General features: G+C 38.1%; 1 protein-coding gene across 16 annotated transcripts in view; it reads right to left on the bottom strand.

Moving 5' to 3' along the window:
- LOC125318595 (poly(rC)-binding protein 3-like) overlaps positions 1-19,887 on the bottom strand; it is a 509,055-nt gene that overhangs the window by 283,184 nt on the left and 205,984 nt on the right. The window lies entirely within an intron of this gene.

Here is a 19,887-nt window from a genome sequence, read left to right as displayed (position 1 = left end):
GATTTTTTCCACGACTATGTATCAAATTAACATTAAGAACTTAGCTGCTGGTTTGGTGCTCATTCCCTCACTTCATGTTCCCTCTAACTTGATTAGTTTCTTATGACTAACCATTAATAATTCTGCATCATGCAATCATCCCTAGTAAAAGAGAAGTTTATTCTTAATAAATGTCAGGGAATCTAAACAATTTTAGAGTACCACAAAATATACAACAATCAGATTAATTAAAGTGGACTCTGTTTGATCATGGCTATAACCTGATATACTCAGCCAGTCAGTCTCTCATAGGCTCTAACTGGCAGACAAAATTACATTTCAAACGTATCAGGGAAAAAGAACATTTTCCCACATTTAGAGTAATTATTTTCCTTCTCTGCCAAAATCCCAAATAACCCTTTCTACTTCCTAGTAAGCTAAATAAATAATAATAATAATAATAATAATAATAATAATAATAATGATAAAATACAAAAATCTGTGTAATAAACAGAAGCCTTGGTAAAAAAAAAGTGATAATTTTCAAACAGCAAAAACCCCCTGTAATTTGACAATGAAGTAGAAGGAATTCAACTGAAAGAGATCAGATCCCCCCACACAGCTTTTAATCAATTAGTCTCATTTAGCAAAGTACATGAATGCATGCTTAGTATTAATTTGATACTGCCTTCATGGTCAGTAGGTCATGAGGACATACCTGAGCAGCCTCCTGAAACTGGGTCTCTGGTGTTGCGTCGTGGTTCAAACCAATCAGTGAAGTAAATACAACGTGTGAGAAGGGTCAGGGGCTCTACCTGCCTTCCTGTAAATGGGCAATTTCTTACTGGCTGACCCCACAGAGGCATATTTATGGCAAACAGCTTAAGAGTAGACACTGAATACAAGATTATCCACATTCTCATGAAAGATGACATGAACATAAAGGGCAGCCACAAACACAAGTTTCAAAGGTGACAGAATTCCAGATTCAATTATTTCAGACATGACCATCACTTCTGTTTCTTTGCATATAGGTTTGCCTGTCCACTCTTGAGTTACACTCATTTTGCTCTTTCAAAATCCTTAAGGAGCCATGGAGGGGAAAGCATGGAAACTTTGAAAAGCTAATAAATCTTTACAAACACCACATCATCCTGGGTAGCTTAAGAGGTTTCACATCTTAGCCTTAAAGGGTTTTGGAGATCACACAGTCACACAATAAACCACCAGTTTCTCTGTTAGCACTGTGAACTCCACCAGCTCTTAAATCTTTCTGGCTCCATGGGCAAAGCCCCCTTCCCCTGGGCAATTTGTGGATGGAAAACCCTGCAGCACCAACTCTACAGCACCAGGCCATGCCGCTGCCTCTTGACCCCTCCTGCTGGCACATGCTTCTTTACCCAGTATTCTCTGAAGTGAAAGAGGAAGCTGGAACAACTGGGCATGAATGTGATCAGAGCTGAAATTCCAGGGACACTTGAAAAACTCTATAGCTTCTGTAAGATTGCCTTCTGAGGAAAGAGAGGGGACTAGTCTCACGTTTGCACTCCTCCTTCTGACCCCAGGATGAATAATTCTCTCTGCCTTGAATGATCTGGCCTGTCACTGATGCAGATGGCAGCACTGATGGACTGCTAGCACTGCCTGTAAATTAATTTCCAATTAACTGTACTATTCCTTTGATAGACGGCGCTAGCCCCCTCCTTTCTTACTCCTGCTCCTGGTGCCTGTGCCAACAGAGACTCAAGGTAGCAGCTGCAGATAGAACTTCAAATTAGCCCTTCAGCCTTTTCTTAATTTGCTTTCTCCTGAGCTTGGTCTCAGTCTCAGAAGCTGCTCCAGTCTCAGCACTTCACCTTTGACCAGTAGGGCCAAAGCTTTAGCAATCCCTTGGACACCGCTCCACTCCACACTCATGAGACCCCACCTGGAGCATTTCCTCCAGCTCTGGGGATCTCAGCATAGGAGGGACATAGAATCACAGAATCACAGAATATTCTGAGTCGTAAGGGACCTGCAAGGATCGTTGAGTCCAGCTCTTAAATGAATGGCCCATATGCGGATCAAACCCGTGACCGTGGTGTTATTAGTACCATGCTCTAACCAACCAAGCTAATCTGCATAACCTGACATGGACCTGTCAGAGCGAGTCCAGAGCAGGGCCACAAAGAAGAGGATAGAATACTTCTTCTATGAGGAAAGACTGAGAGATTTTTCACCCTGGAGAAGAGAAGGCTCTGGGGAGACCTTATAGCACCTTCCAGTATGCAAAGGGGGCCTACAGGTGAGCTGGAGACAGATTTTTCACAAAGGCATGAAGTGATAGGACAAGGGGGAATCATCCTGAAGGAGGGTAGGTTTAGATTAGATATTATGAAGAAACTCTTTAAGTGTAGTGAGACACTCGAATAGGTTGCCTAGAGAAGTTGTAGATGCCCCATCCCTGGAAATATTCAAGGACAGGTTGGATGGGGGCTCTGAGCATCCTGATCTAGTTAAATATGTCCATGTCAACAGCAGTAGGGTTGGACTACATGACCTTTAAAGGTCCCTTCCAACCCAAACTATTACAGGATTCTATGTTTGCACTGTGGTTGAGTTTGCACTTAAGTTGAGTTTTTCAGTCTAAAGGAACTGCTAGCATTGTACCTCCACTGAAATTCAAGGAAAAATTTTCTTCTGAAAGCACCCAAAAGCCAGTACGCACCTTTTCCATCGCGCACGTTGTCAGTAACACATATCTAGCACTTCAGCTGCGCCTACAAATTCTCGAAACACTGTGACACAAAATACAAAGGAAAGCCAAAATTCTGAAGTTTTACTAGATGTAATGAAGTCCGTGATTTCAGGTGGTTATTATGTGAATAATCTGTGATCCTAATTTGTTATTTACTGTGTTCTTCTGCCGCACAGATTAGCCCCTTACTCCAAAGACTTCTGTCCAGAGTTCCTGCATAGTCTCAGCCTTCAAACAGGTGCATTTTTAGGTAAGCATAGAGAAAGAATTCCCATTATTTTATAGAAATCTGACTTTCCAGATAACAGCAGCAAATCAAAATGAACTTGGGTCACAAAAGGAGAAATCATATAAGACACAAGGCTATTTGACAATAGCCTTTGTGAGAAAGGAATTTCCGTGTGTTTTCGATGAAGTCGCTGAAAACCTGAACCTTTTCACCAGAAATGTCATCCCAGTAAATCGGTATTCTTGTGGTGACAGTGACTCAGGAGTACAAAAAGCTTTCAGCTGTTCCTTCTTCCACCTAGTACCAGTACCCATCTTAATCTACACTATATAGTATAATTCTGTATTATAAATATTAGATTGGACATCCCAAAAATTTGGTATAATCTGTGAATAAATAAGAATGTTCTTCAAAGACAATTACCATAACTGGAATGAATACATCAGACACAGTCCTCCTCCTTCCACACTTAACTGACTCAAATGTTTAAGCACTAACAGGAACCGAAAAAGATTTTCCTGGAAAATGTTCCGTGTAGAAAAGGTAGCATACACTGTAGGTAACACAATTCAAGAATAATGAGATCATATTCCAGGAATAGACACAGGTTGCTCCAGGTTGAGATAATGCAAACAACTTAAGGCACAATTTAAACTAAATCTAAATTATGTCTGTGTGAGAGAGCTATAAATTCAGACAGGAAGAGAAAGGAGTTACATGACAGTGGGTTTTCAATGAAGCTCTTTGGATAATTGTTGAACCTGAATTTTTAATCTGTAATTGAGGTGATTATTTAATTTGAATTTTATTAGAAACCATGCATTGTAGCAACATCCTCTTTCAGTTTACAGATATCAGCTGGGTAAGATAGGCGTGAAGACCTAGAATGAAACATTACACCTCACTGAAAATTCAGCATGTCTAATTAGTCACCTAAAGGACTGATTAATTAAGTTTGGTGGGAGGGTTGCTTCCATCATACTAAATCCTTCCTGAAAATGTACAGGTATTCAAATAAGTGCAATCAGAAGGAAATGAAATTATAGAAGATTACTACTACAGTTTCTAAGCTTGCAGAAATTCTTTTCTGGGTGCTACATACCACAGTGAAAAACTGGAATTAGAAGTAAAAGGCATTCAATCTCCAGTTTCAAATATCAGAGGAATTTCATTAAGTCATATTGTGTATCCTTATCGATAAGACTTTAATGGAGAGAAAAAATAGTGATAGCTTTCAGAACTTGTATTTTTGCTAATGCCTCATGTTTCTAAAAAATGCCTTTGATTTTAATTACAATTGAATATTTGCAGTAAATACAGATCTTACTATCTAGTGACTATTAAAACCTTTTAAGATTTTTACCAGTCTCTTACAACACTTAGGTTACTAACAGATTATAAAATTCAGACACAAAACCTGATAGGCTGAGAACCAGAACTATGAAATAAATTAAATTTCCATATATTTATTTATTTTCTCCTTAAAACAACAGGTGAAATCTCAAATGTAGCCTTTATTAGAATCATAAAAACTGCCTCTTTTTTTGTTTCTGTTGTTGCTTCCTTTCTAAGTCTGGTACACTCAACAGACTCTCAGACAGTCCTGCTTTTAAAAAGTAACACTGTCAGGTTGCATCTGCGTAATTTTCAACCTACTTCGATTTTCTGAGCACCAGCCACAAAGTCGTCCTGTAATGGCATATTATGTTTTCTCTGCTAGTATTCTGCAGAACAGGAACAGAGTTCTGATGCTCTTCTTTCTTCCTTACTCAGGCAACACCATTCTGACTGACTTTCCAAGGAGCCTGCCTCAGCAGGGAGAGTTGACCTCATCCATTTAACACAAGAAAGGGCAGAACTGGGAAAATATTAGCTGCACATTTACCCCTTATTTAATATCAATAATTTGAATTGCAGTATAACCTAGTGGCCAGACACTGCTGTACTTTCGACTCTTCATACCACACCACAGACAGAAAGAGGGCAAAGGAGGTTTACAACCTTATAGGAGTCCTTATAAGCACAGCTAAGGGGAACCATCTTGGACTGAAAAATATAGTCGGGATCAGGTGTCCATGTTTTTCCTATGTTGCGTAAGTTTATAGGATACTACATGAGTAATTCATGTCACCACATAAGCTGTAGCATTATCAGGCATACAAATATGACTGTATCTGAAATATGACAGCTAAAAACATACGTGAGCACTGGCAAACTGCTTAGGAGGCATTTCTTTCCTGTAAAAGTTAGAAGTTAGTATTTTTCAAAATGTTGCAAGCATTTACATTTTTGGTACTAAAGTTTTATAAAGACAATACAGACGGTATCCTTCAGGACTTCTGCTTTAGGTTTCAGACTTGAATGTACCAAATTAGATCCATTTAATTAGTTATAAGGAAGAATTTTTTTACAAGGAGGGTGGTGAGACACTGAGACAGGTGGCCCAGAGAGTAGTTTCCCTGGAGACCGTCAAATTAGACTGGAAGGTGCTCTGAGCACCTTCTGATTTAGTTGAAGATGATCCTAATCATTGCAGAGGGGTTGGACTAGATGACCTTTAAAAGTCCTTTCAACCCAAACTATTATAGGATTCTAAATTGAAAGCCTCAAATGTCTGGACAGAAAGAGGCACAATTTTTAACTACTGTCCTCACACATCACTTATCAAACTTGGCTGGGAGGGTTTTCCTTCAAAATATGTTTCAGCTTCCTATCAAAAATGTTTTCCAAAGGAAAGAAAAAACATTAACGAACAACCTTTCTCTCTGTCCCTTGACACCTTCCAGGGGGAAATATCCAAACATTTTTTCTCAGACAAGAAATTTCTATGAAACAGTACCTTCCAGGCTGCTTTGTTTTAGTCAGTATTCTACTTGCTTTTCTCTCTTCCACTGCAGCTATTCCACTTGGCATAAGTCACTAAATAATCTTCCAGCCATAAGCTGAATTCTCAGAGAAGAATAATCACTACCACAAATTCTGTGTTTCTTTCCTTTTCGTCTCAAATCCAAAAAATATTTAGGGTTTTTACCAGTGCAACGGAACAAAACTGCTGGAGCCACCTCCAACTTCCAACTCAAACAGCATCCAACAACTTCTCAAGTAAGTAAACACCCACAGGACAACAAGTCATATATGGATAGCTAGAGAAAACCTTTTCCTTCTGCTGTACTATGCAGAACATAACTCCAAGTAGACCAAATCTGATTGGATGAAATGAAAGTTGTAACCAACCCACCATCCTGCACCCTGAAAATGATCAGTAAAAGGAAAAAAGTTAATTTCTGAATAACATATGTACCTGACAGGACTGCAAGCAAGCAAATCCCAGTCACCAAGAGAGTAGTTGGGGCAGGTCTTCAGCAAATTTACTGGACATCAGCACCCACAGCAGAGCTCCATGATCTACTGCCCCTCAGCTGCAGCATCATCTTTCACTAACAGCTGCCAATCCACACCTGTATTCTGGTGTAGGGGACCCACACCATACAAACTTTTAATATATTTACTGCTCCCATTTCCAGGCAGGTCATGCACTGGAAACAACCCCGATGAGTAGTGAATTATTTCAAAACAAAGAATCAGTGATGCCATATGTGACTTGCTGGCACCATACCCCACTGAGTCCAAGGTGGGTAGGGGTGCACACAAGAACAGAGAGCCCCTTTGCTACTTCTTGTCTGCCATAACATACTTAGATGCTTATTGGCAAAGAACAGTTGAAGACAGAAGGTGCCCAAATTCAATTTTTCCAACAATTTTGAGATTAAAAACTTTTAAAAATTCCACAGCGGAAGCATTTTAAGTTCAAACTCATTGACAATAAACATGCTCTTTTCATTTAGGCTTTAGTAGTAGCTCATGGATCTTCATGCAAACTATATAATGAAACACAATCTTAGTGAATTAGAAGTACTTTTGCTTTCAAGACCTGTCACACATTCTGTTTTTTATTAATACTAAGCATACTGTAGTTATACTACTAATGAAATAAAATCTAATGTTATGATACATACCATTTCTTTATCCAAGAGCTCCCAAAACAGAATAAAACTCCAGTTACCTCACCTTGAAGCTATGAAACTATGAAAATAGTCATGTTTATTTGTTTTGTAGAACTAGAATTAAAAAAAATCCTATTCTCTAATACTGAAAGGTCTCTCTAAAACCCACTGTTTTCTTACAAGGTTGTCTCAGACACAGTATTTCTTCAATTAAAAATAAACAAGGAAGATAAGCCAGCAAGCAAGTTCCAAACATACACCGCTTCTACCTTGAACATGATCTTTTTGCACTGCCTTTTTTCATTTCAAGGAGGCAAAAGGCATCCTCCAGAGATTGCTCTGCACCCAAGCAAGGGATGCAATTAAAAATCAGTCTTGTAAAACGTTATGGTTTCTCTCAGACAGGATAGTCATCACAGTCTTGCACAACCTGAATGCGAATGAGCTCCTACTGTATCCCATACAATTTGACCCTGTTCATCAGAACTGCTGGTCCCTCTGTGCTCAAAAGGTAAAGCAAGGATAGTGAAGCTGATAATAAAGAAAATCAGCACCTAGAATGGCAGACTAATAACAGATATTCCCTAGGCAATAATATATAACTTCTGTCTGGACATACATTTTCAGTGTATTTCGAATCTTAAGAATTTTTAATGAAACATATACAGATATTATATTTTAAACAAAATCCGTTCTCTTCATCTACTAAATCAAGCACATAAGCACTGCAAACAACCTTTAAAATATACTTTTATTTTAAAAGACTTATATGTGCATGGTGTATGGCATTGGTAGGAAAAAAGTCAGTCAGATGCAATGTCTATTTTTCACTACTCTGCCTCTGACTACCACTATAAGCAACTGATGCCTAAGGAAATAGTAAATAAGTGAGGGAATGGCAGCAATATTTCCTCAACAGCCAAGGGACTTCCCAAGCCAAAGTATGTGTCTATACTTTTGCTCTGATCATGCTTCAGGGGACTTTTGTCAAGAATTCATTAAATGATTTCACAGCCTGCTTGTGTAAAAGAATTTCCAACAGTTTTAAAAATTTTTGAAAGCTTTCAGGTTGAAAAATTGTGTTTGATACCCCAATTCCTTGCACCATAAGAAACAGAATAAATAGTCTACATTCTTTTCCACACTGTTCAAGGTTATGTAAAACTCTGGGCTACTGTTCAGATATGTTCCTCGTAATGTGAAATCTGTCAGTGAACTTTGTCTCCTCATATATGAAAGTTGTCTTGTACTCTTAATTGCTGGCCTTTTTTTTTGTTTTGTAATTTCCCTCTTTCTCTTCTGAGGAAGAAATCCAGACCAGCATGCAAACTTCAATACGTGAACACACCATGGATTTATGCAGGTATACATGCAACACCATAAGACATTTTCTGTTCATTATTTTTTCTTACTGGTGCTCAATTTTGACTAAGATTGAAGAGTAGTTTTCAAGGAGTGATATACAGCATTGCTCCAAGACCTGCTGTCTAAACACTACTAGCTAATTTCAGGACCATTAATGTAATAGGTGTACTCTAGGTTGGTTCCAAATATGAATTATTTTTATTATTTGAATCTGAAATTTCATCTGCTATTTTTCTGAAAGATCACCTATAACATTAAGTTTTCCTAGACCTTTTTGCCACAAGAGTTAGCTCTCATTGCCCTTAATCATTTGGTCCCATCAGCCAAGCTGGCCAGTTCTATGCAATCCATATTTGAAGTACTCATTTTAATACTTTGATGAATGTGGCAAAACAAGAATTAAGGCTTGAAGACAACAAAGAACTACAGAACTAAACATTCTGATGTTTATATATATACACACACATATATATGAGAATAATTTGTCTTTGACATGACAGAATCTGATTTCTGCCACTCAAACTGTAGAGTAAGAAAGCTACACTTTTTTTTTTTAGGATTACAGTACTTTTATTACTAAGCAACAAAGGAAAAACTGAGAAAAACATTTCCCAGTGATTTTTTTAAAGTCAAAGAGTACTTAATCCTGCAGAATATGCAGAAGGTAAATTAAAACAGCATTTGCAATGCTCATGGAGGAATTAAATCAGCAGAATAGTGTATCTTTCTTTTACTGTAGGATCATATATACATACATATTAAAAAAAGCCCTGAGTGTACAAGCTATGTGCTTTGTGTGTTAAGAAGGATATTAAAGAATTGGCTCTATGCTGCTCTTTTCCTACAAGATACTCTGAAATGCAGCATTTATCTTGTTTCTGCCATGATGGGATTGCACACCTGAGACAATGTGGTTGTTGATTTTAGTACTAAAGACACATCTCTTTCCGTGCAGAAATGCTAAATAACTGCATGTGACTATTTTGAGGAGGTCAACCAACTATGCTCAACAAAAAAAAGAGACAAAATCTAATCATAATTCAGAAGTTAAATTTAGAAGCTACATCACTCTCCACACATTTTTCCAGCTCGTGTTTTCAAATGAAGTCCTAGATGGCAAAAAAAGCAACTGAGAAGTTAAACACACAGTCCACTTATGCATGAGTTACAACACACAGTAAAATCAGCTGTAAGCATGAGGAGACCACGTGGTCTCAGTCTGAATGCAGCTCTAGGATGACTATGCAACAGAGCAGAAAAATAATTGATGGACACAGTAAAAGACCATCAGCTTGCAGAAGGGGCCCCATTGATTTTGCCATTTGATCTTCCATGAACAATTCTAGAGAAAGACCCAAATTAACCCACCAAGCAAGCATAGGGGAAGGATCAGGCTAAAACTCTGGCTGGTATTCCTGGTAAATACAGGAATGGCACTACTGCTCAGATCACAGTGTGTAACTACACTGGGAAATATGAAAATTCGCAATAATAACGTTTTACTACAGTTAAGTTTAAAATCCAGAAACAGCACATTTTGGCCAAAGAAAGACATGGTTGCAGTCCAGATCTGCAAACAGAGCTAAGCACTTCACTGCTATTTTACTCACAACATGAGATTGGCTCATGAATGCTTTTGTTGGAAACAGTCTCAGTGCTTCCAGGTTCCAACACCTTCTGCTGGCCCACATCTCCTACACAGCTGGGAAATTTTATTCTACTTAGCAAAAAGACTACAGCTAATTAAAAGCAATGTAGTCTTTTGGAAGGCAAAGAAAGGAGGGTATTTAACCTCTCCATTACTTCACACAAAAATTCCCACATTCAGTTCTGCTAACAATTGTGGAGTAAACGAAACAATACTGACTGTGAAATGTAGGTTTGAAAAATGTTTTCAATGTATTGAAATAATTGAAATAATTAACTATTGTTTTTTTTCCTTCTTAGAACAGCTCTACAGGTATCTCAAAACCTTCAAAGGAAAATAAACATGCCACAAACTGCAGTATCTCCAGCCTTTGAAGTACATGTGGAAGACAACTCCAGCTAAGAGAAATGCTCCTGGTAAAGACAGCATACATTTAACTACAGTTAAGATACAATACAACCCTTCTTCAGATAGGAAACTGTTGTTTTCCCTCCACTGATCATTCCCAGCTGGGGGGGTTTTGCAAGTGATCCCCTGCAGGTACCCAGGTCAGAGCAAAAGACACGGATGTTCATACTGATGTCTTTCAGTCCTAGAAGTGAGAAACCTAGATTAATTTAACTCATTTCATTAAGAGGAAGGGAGAAAGGGAGGAAGGGAGGAAGGAAGGAAGGATGGAAGGAAGGAAGGGTTGGTTATGTTCTTCTTCCCCTATTGTATTAGTCTTAGGTGAGTGCTACAAGCAATTAGGCCTGACTTATGCTTCCAGCACTGTCCTTGCCCAAAGAAGTCAGGGACTTTATTAAGGAAATCAAATAACTGCTGTCAACCACTCAGTTTTATCAAGCTTTACTACAAATTTTTTTCTCCTGCAAATCAAGTTTATCAGTGCACTCAGCCTCCTTCAAATCCCTACACTGCTGCATTGTCAGTCACTGAAAAAAGAAGGTTCTCCAAGACTGCTGCTGTGGTCCCACCAAGTCAATGGGTGACACTATGGGGGAGTTAGAGGAGGTAGCTCTTATTCAAATGCTCAGGCATCTGGAGAAGAATATATGGGAAATATAGTTGTCAACATGTAGGCATTTTATGAGGAAAATACTGAACATATTTCTAATTGCTGACTCTCAGATTTGCAGTATGTAATAAGTGGAGAAAACTTCTACATTGCAAGTTCAAGAGATTGATAAATTGTAAACTGACAACAAGGAAACAGTTACACTGTTCTTGCGCCTTTTTAAAATTTAATTTTATTTAACTTTTACAAAAGCTAATCAAAACAATAAAGAAAAGTTAGTGAGTTCTTGTTTTATAAGTAAAGGAAACCTTTTCAAAAAGAAGAAGCTCATTAACATACTGATGACAATCTTAAATATTTCAAAATTCAAAAGAAATATTGGAGTAATTTAAACAATTTTCCACCTTGGAATTTCCACTTCTTATTTTTATACAAAAGAAAACAAAAAAAAGGCTTCTAGAGTGTTTGAGACTCCAGTCATAAAATGGGGAAAGCCATAACTAGATTCAGAAAAAAATTAAACTGAAAGAATATATTTTGTAACTCACAAAATGCTCAAAGGTGTTTCTTTTTTTGTTGATTTTAACACATTATATAATACTGAACTAAAATGATGTCTTCAACAATGTGAAAAGTGGAAGTGGGAAAAATATCCATCTTGAATGAGGCCTGACCGTGACTTTGCATTCATGTTTATTCTCTACAGAAAGAAAGGAATGCATACTTCTTTATTTTTATGAGAAAGGACAGTTTTAGGGGAATGAAACATCACAAAAGAGTAGTGAAACAACACAGAACAGTAGCAAATGTTTAACTGGGAAATCTCTCAAAAGCTTTTTCAATTTCACACTGCTCCAGTACCCTTTTTATCTGAACATCTTGTCTGTGCATTTTACAAATTTCCAAGCTGTTATAATGCTCCCAGACTGACAGTGCCCAGCAGAGCCAGGTAGCAGTGGGGCCTCATTGTGTCTGCCACAGTACAAAACACAATGGCACATGTTTTATCTGCCCCAAATTTCTTCGAATCCAGCGGCTGTGACGCGTGGCTGACTGGTGATAACGCAATCACAGCCGTCAGACAGGCCCTTCTCCAGTGATGTTGTCATGATTTCACACATGGGTTTAAAGTAATACTTATCAATCCCATGCATAAAGGTTTTTTTCTGAAGACAATTATGCATTTGAAATCTCTCCAGCCACTGACTTTTCAGGAAACCCCATGTTACCTAAGCTCTTCTCTCGCCAGCGCAGCACACACAGAGCCAGCGTGCTCTGCAGCCCTCTGGAAACTGTCTAGGCAGAGTCCTTTTAGACACAGTTATTTCATTTTGAAAAAGCAGCTGAGGCTTTTTATTCTCTGTGTGGTATTTCAGCTCCCAAATTGCAAGAGATCATAATTTCATGAGAAGCAGTTTGGGAAGTGAACAAAATAAAAACCCAAACAAAATCAAAATCCCAGTTGGCTACTTTCTCTATGTAGAAAATAGTAACCTTACTACAGAAGTTGCTTGCTAAATATCTGAATTTACTGCCACACTACATAAGTGTCCTGGTTTTGCCTCCACTTTCCATTTTAAAAATGGTATCAGAATTTTTGCACGCTTGCTCATTTGCAAGGTTGGGCTCACCTGATAATCTTTGATAATCTTTGAATAATCTTTGATATCACCTTTGATAATCTTTGAATGATCTGTGAGCAACAGTCTCTGATATCCCACCACTTGACCACAGGTTTGTGGCTAAATACCTCTTATTCTCTAGACATAACTAAAAATGTATTTTAAATGACACTGATATAGAAGCAGTGCTGTTTCCACAGCTTTTACTCACAAAAGGTTTTTCTCCCTTCAAAGTTCATTCAGCATTCAGACAAAAAATGTGAAAGGTACTGCCTAGCAAGGAGGAAACTACTCCTAAAACTGATTTACTTAGGAGGAAACTTCTGCTCTGATGATGGTTGGTCCCTTTTAGAAAATTTTTCTCCAATTACTCAACTCTGTGCTTTGGCAGCTGGAGATGATCAGTCAAGTCTCTCTTCAAGCAGTAATAACTTTTTAGAATTTTTTTTATCATACAAAACCCAGATATATGAATAATAGGCTGCTGCTTAGCACCTGCTTAATTATTACATTCAGGCTATATCTCTTCTACAGGCATTTTCAATTTATCTCTAAGAGGATTTATGGAATGGAGATGCTATTTAAAAAACAGATGATGAGGTCAGTGCAGCCCAAGGTATTTCATTTCAGCTTTTACAATTAACATGCACACTGGAAATGCTGGAAAGATCTCAGAAGAGCAATGGATTTGTCAAGTGCTCTGCCTGTCTCCCACATGCATTTTCAAGAGGAGGTAATGGAAGACCAACAGCAAGTATACCAAATCAGAAAGCCACAGACAGCTCTAGGAGAGAGTGCTGAGAAAAAAACATGCCACAAAGAAGCACCAGACACAGAATTTATTTATTTATTACAGCAATTTTCACCAGTGAAAAAGATCAGCTTTGTTAAATGGACCTTGTTGAGAATGAAGTGAGCTTCACTCTCTTTTCATAGTTAACTTTCAACTGCCACACTTTGGTGGCAGAACTCACTGAACTTGTGTCTGTTTTTAAAAGAAATGTGCCTTCAAGCATTACCCTTTGACAAGTATTATTATTTCTATCTGCCTCAGCAAACACAAAAAGAGCAGAATAGATGCTGTCTTATTAGAGATGGGGCTGTGTAGGTCAAAGAAGGAAAATACTAGGACATCCTATTAAACTGAAACTCCATGCACCGACCTGGAACCAGGGCACTGCTGTGAGAGCTGGAACTCTCTGGGAAATCCACTGCTTGTTTGAACTCATGCTTGGAAAAAGTCTCTAAAGTGAACTGAAAGCATAAGGATTTGAACAGCTCTACTAATACATACATAAGCTATACTATACAGGATGCATCCCGATGGAGAGAAGACATTATGTAACTATTGTTAAGGAAAAAAGCAGCGCTGAAGGGGGAAGGCAGAGAAGAAGGAAGGGAAGGAAGAAAAAGAAATCCGAAAAGCAGAGACCCAGGGGATGAATTAGTAGAGAAGAGTTGGTGGTTTCATTTTCACTTGTCTCCCCAGGCCTTGGTAACACCTATAGCTCAGCCTACTATATTTAGAAATGGATGTCTTCCTGCAGGTTTATTCAGTGGTTTGAACTGGAAAAAATTCTCTTGTTGGGGGAAGAGAAAGGGAGAGGGCAAAATACCCTCTTGTGCTGTGAAGACTGAAATTATATTTCAGATTCAACTAAGTCTGCAGTAGAATAAGACACCCGATTTTGAATCAGAACTTGGAGTTAAATACACTTACATAATTTCAGCATTAGTGGTTGGATACGAAAAGGCAGTCGTTTATTTCTCCATTTGTTAGCAGCTCCATTCTCTGAAAGATAACTTGGTTTCCCAGACACAGTTGGCAGGAAAGTCAGATTTTTCAGTTTATGAGATACCATTATTTCCCTTTCCACCAGCCCTGCCACATATTTACATCAGAAAAAAACCAGCAACTCTTTGAAAATTACCAATAAACCAGAAACTCAAACAAATTTTTAATTCTAGGGAATAAAACATTTGAGTTTCTGACATAAAATGCCTTTTTTCCATTATTTGGATGGGCCAACTTTATCTCAGCTGAATGAGAGAAAATTGGATCGAATTAAGAGGTGCTCTCAGTTACTTGATACCAATTCAAACGTAAAGCATGCCTGGAACAGATGAGTGCCTATTAAGCCTATGGAAAGGATTATCAGGTGATCTCAACCTATGGAAAGGACATCTGTATTCTGAGGGGGAGGGAGAGGAGGGGTTACTAACAGTAAATCTGAGTGGTCTGCTGGAAACTTTCACAGGGAGAGCACTGAGCAGCAAATGCTGTCCAAAATGGATACAAATATGTTGTCAAGTCGCCGTGACAGATCCATTATGGGCGAGCAGCTTAGCAAAATGAACTCGATCTCAACTGTCTCACAATATAAATGCCACAAGCTCAGAAGGACCTGAGCTTCCAGTTCCCCCATCCCTTACTGCAAAAGTGAGTTGGCATTCAAGAGAAGCAGCAGGTCAAGGAAAGCCTTATTCACAAGAACAGCCACTCTGGGAAAGACCCTCCTGTTACATGCCAAATCTGCCACACTGTGAAAACTACATTTTCAAACACATATGCTCCCACAGTTGCTCTCTTCAGCTGCAGCTGGAGTTGCAAATTTCAATGCAAATTTCAACGCATTTACAAAAAACAAGTCATATATCTGTTTGCATATTCTGATTTCTCAAATTACACCAAAAATGTCATAGCACAGGACATTTTTTTCCTACCATGAACTAATGAGAGAGCACCAGAAGATAATGATCAAGTGGCGGTAGAAACTTGTAAAATGATATTTCCTCAAGGTATTAGCAGTAATACTTTCAATCTATGATGTATACATGGGACATATATGGGTAAGTGATGCTAGAGGTTTTAAAACATATTCAATTTTCAAAACCAGAATATTTAACACAAAGTTAAGTTTTATGATAACAGTTAAGGCCACATTACAATCTTTGCTCATGATTATGTGATTGTTCAGCAAAAGGCATTTCAGCACATATTTAAGTCTCATTAAAGTCTCAAGAATGAGAACCTTCTGGTTCGCTGAGCCATGGCATGAATAACCAGCCACACTCAAAGGATCTTCAGAGTAACTACAGCGGCAAGGCAGAAAGGTGGAGACTGAGAAAAGGTGAAGTACACTATCTCCACTATTCAGGAAGATTTCTCTTGCACTGTGATGAGTTTAGTCGGAAATTAAATAATCTACAAGATTTGCTATTAATTCTTCCCTTTAAAATTACTGCTAGAGCAGACACTAAAGTTTCATAAAGGATCTCTTGATAATTCAGTATAGTACAAATACAGCTGCATGTGTAGATCTGAGTGCAGGGACATGTGGAAGAGTGTATCAGAGAAAAGGCCCAGTCAAATATGTCCTCCTAGTCAACACAATGAGAGACAAAAGCACCGCAGGTGCCCTCAGTGTAGAAAATACAGAGAACTCCACTTGTTAATTAAAATCTAATCCTGGCTTTGCTCCAAAAGCCATGTTTGATGCCACAAAATAGGAAGAATAGCAAGGACTTCCTCCTGGCTGATGATGAACTAGCTTAGTATGTTGCTCCTCAGGATGAGATACTGCTGCAAAAGTATACAAACATTTCATGCACAAACCAAATCACGCAAGAATCACTTTATATCTTTTTCTTTCTGCTCTCCACTCTTCCTCTTTTCCAATGCTTTAGCACAAGAGCAATCCACCTACTGGTGAGGTCTTACTGTTTTCCAGTTCCACCCAATAAATGGACTGACAGCTGCCACCATGGCTCCTAACCTTAGCCGAGGTACAACGGTGAGTTTCCTGCCATTGCAACCCAGCCAGCACCATGTGGCTCATTCACGGGGTGAGGATTCCTCAGTTACATCCAAGAGTTGGCCAACAGTCATCATACAAATGGTACACATTCTCTCATAGTCGCTTAAAGTCACCCGAGTATTTCAGCAACCATTTCCACTCCCCTTCCACTCACAAATTTTTTAAAGCACATAGTGCAGTGTTTACTACAATACTTTTACTACAAATGCTTTGTAAGACCTACATACTGGTGCCAATTCTAGCTTTGGAGGGTTTTTGAGATGGAGAAGGGCTTTTGCTTTCCTTTAACTGGCCAAGTCCTCACTGGCCATGATTTTTTGTTTGTCTGCTTTTGTGTTTTATTTTTTTTTAAACAAAAATAATTATATTATTGCCATGAACTCTGATTAGATATCCAATTTAATAGACTTTGAATTTTGCACTTTAGTCTCAAAGGACTCCATAATATTATTAGTACAATTTGTTGAAACTAAGTGATCTCCAGTTTTTCAGGTGCCCATATTGAATGAAAAAAGATATTAACTTATGGAAACATCTGAGCTTAGTTAACATTTTCAAATGATGACCTTATGAGACTGGATAAAGAAGCAGCCATTAACATAAACTGGTGGACTGCCATGAAACCAAAGGAGAAAGATAAAGAGATATCAAGCAGATTAGCATTGACTAAAACCCAAACAAACAACCCACACATTAAAAAAAAAAAAAACAAAAAACCAAAAAAAACCCAGCCTCCAGTCTTCAGTGTTTACTGCACATATAATGTAAGGTTGTTATTTTTACTGACATCTTTCTAAGCCTCTGCACATTGCAGTGCCCTCTAATAGAAACAACACTGTCATAGCAGAAGTAGCTTCATTTGCAGCTCTGTCTCCACTGAAACTTTATTTTTTGCTTTTTTCAGCTCCAAATTAATCTCTGGGGGGAACAGTACCCAATGTATGAGTGCTGAACCATACATAATGATATCACTTTAATAAATAATTCTAATAATTAGGTTAAAAGCAAAGCAATATGATGACTAATTTTTAAAAGTGAGTTCTTACATGTATAGTGCACGTTCACTGTACAGTTTACCTCTCCTGTACTTTTGAACTACATGTGGATGGTGCTCCTTTATTTTCTCCACACAGCAGTTACTGGCATTATTCCTTAACAGAGAAGCAGCTTTTCCCAAATACCTTCAGCAGATTTTATTCTCTTCTGCCATCCTTAGAGGACCTGTCTGAACCTGGCCATTATGACTCCAATTTCATCCCCTTTGTCCTTTTGCTGTGTTCAAGCCATACAACTGATAATTAAGGCAGAATGAATCAAGGTGGGGAGTTGCCATCACAACAGGTAATTAGACACTAGCAATGAGAGAAACCCAATGAAATGAACCAGGGATAATGAAGGATGTTTTTAACAGTATTTTTTCACTTTCCCATCTCCATAAGCTTCTCATTGTAGCTCCTGCATTATAACCTCTGCCACTGAGCTCTCACTTTTTGGCTCTTTACTTCCCCCTCAGCTCCATATTTCCAACTTACTGGAATTTCATCTCCTGAAACAGCTGCCTGTGTGCCTGCCTCTCTTTTACAGCCAAGTGCTGCTCCTCTTGCGATAATAAAAGTCTGTCTATCCTTCTCCCCATATAACAAGCTATATACACATCAAATCCACTGCCTGACATCTATTTTCCTGGTGGATTTTAGGACATTAATTATGTTACTACAAAAATTTTCAGTGTGTTTATGGCTTGGCAACATTTTTTGTGTTACAGACTGTTATTCTGTTACTCTGTTTCTGGTTTAAACCTGTGGTACAATCCATATTCCATTTCCTCATGATCAGACTTTCCAGAACATTGGACACTTGCTCCTGTCACAGTGAAGGAAAGAAATGGTCCACTTAGATCTTAGATTTTTCCTCTTTTAAGGAAAGATTTATCTATAAAATGCCTTGATCTTTTATGCTACATAACAGATACTCATATGCACACACAAACACAAAGAAGAAAACCTCTACTGAAAAGATGAGCTCATGGAATTCTCTGATATGAATCTTTCCCTTTCTGCAAGGAAGGACAGTTCCACATATTGCTGCAGCACCATTTTTCCCTTTTCTGCTTCCCACAAGCAAGAATGGATTTATCCAATCCATGATAAAAGGCAACATAGCAATGGAAAAATACATCAATTTGATCCAGTGTTCCCAATCACATTTCCATAACACACATGTGTAACACCAATTTCTTTCAAGCACTCCTGCACTTTGAGTGCACCTCTCATTTGTGGCATTCATTCTCAGGCCCCGTTAAGTGCCTGCCTATACAATAAATTGCAAGGTATTACACGCACACAAACTAAGTGACATCTTATCTAGGAAAGAACAAATTTCTGAGCTGTAAATCACAATGAACCGACATTTTAGAAGCTGCTCAATCCATGTGTGATACATAGGTCTGGATGGCAAACTCTTCTGGTGTTAAAAATATTATCATATGTTTTACCTTCCCTGTCATTAAATTTACTGTCACTTCATCATCCCAGTGTTAGTCTGGTGCTACCAGTTTGCCTTTGATGGTCTGTATCAATAAGAATGAAAAATGCAAGTTAAAAATCCCAAACATATTTGATACCTTGAATAAATTGGTCAAAGTAAAACAGGCTGGAAGAAGTGAAACTCTCTCCCACACAACTTCATAAAAAGAGAACTATGAAGTATGACATTAAAGTTCCAGAAATTTATCATTATGTTCAGACTAAAAGAGAACACATGGACATTTTTTTTCCTACCTTCATTTTTAAATCCTAACTATAAAAATGTTAATGTAAACAGCAACATGTATTGTAATTAGGATTCAATATCCTACCAGGAATATATCTATATCTTGTCTAGATTACTTCAGAAAAAGTTACCTCGCAACTTGAAAAATGACATAATTAAATAGTCTTCTAAACTGCTTTTCAGAGATGGCAAACTAATAGCTATTTGTCTTTTTTTTTTTCTTTTTTATACATAGAAATTTCTACTGCAACTTTAAGCTGCAGTTCCAACTTTTTCAGCTCAACTCTCTACAATTAAATGCACTTTTCCACAATGCATTTATTTGATTGACGCAAACAGTGCAGGACACCATTTGCCTAACTGCTTCTGATTGCCAAAATCCTTCCAGGAATCATTTCCACGGTAGATGTTCCCATGATGAAGTGTTTCTGGAGCCTTACACAATCTTAACTCAAATCCTTTCACATTTTCTTCACTGTTTCTCTAGAACTGGGGCAGCCTCACATATTTCAGGGTAAGCAAAACTCCTGCTTGGTCACACCGCTGTTTCATAAGACCAAATAGATCTGTAGATGCATGCCCTAAGTATTAAACAATTGCCATGAATAACCAAATTCAGCAAACAGAACAATATGAAACGCTACCCTTACATTAGTCTCACTTTTATGTACTAGTGACACACCTGGACACCTTTT

The sequence above is a fragment of the Corvus hawaiiensis genome, chromosome 30, assembly GCF_020740725.1.
Source record: "Corvus hawaiiensis isolate bCorHaw1 chromosome 30, bCorHaw1.pri.cur, whole genome shotgun sequence".
Lineage (NCBI taxonomy): Eukaryota > Metazoa > Chordata > Aves > Passeriformes > Corvidae > Corvus > Corvus hawaiiensis.
This window is presented reverse-complemented; position numbering and strand designations above follow the sequence as displayed.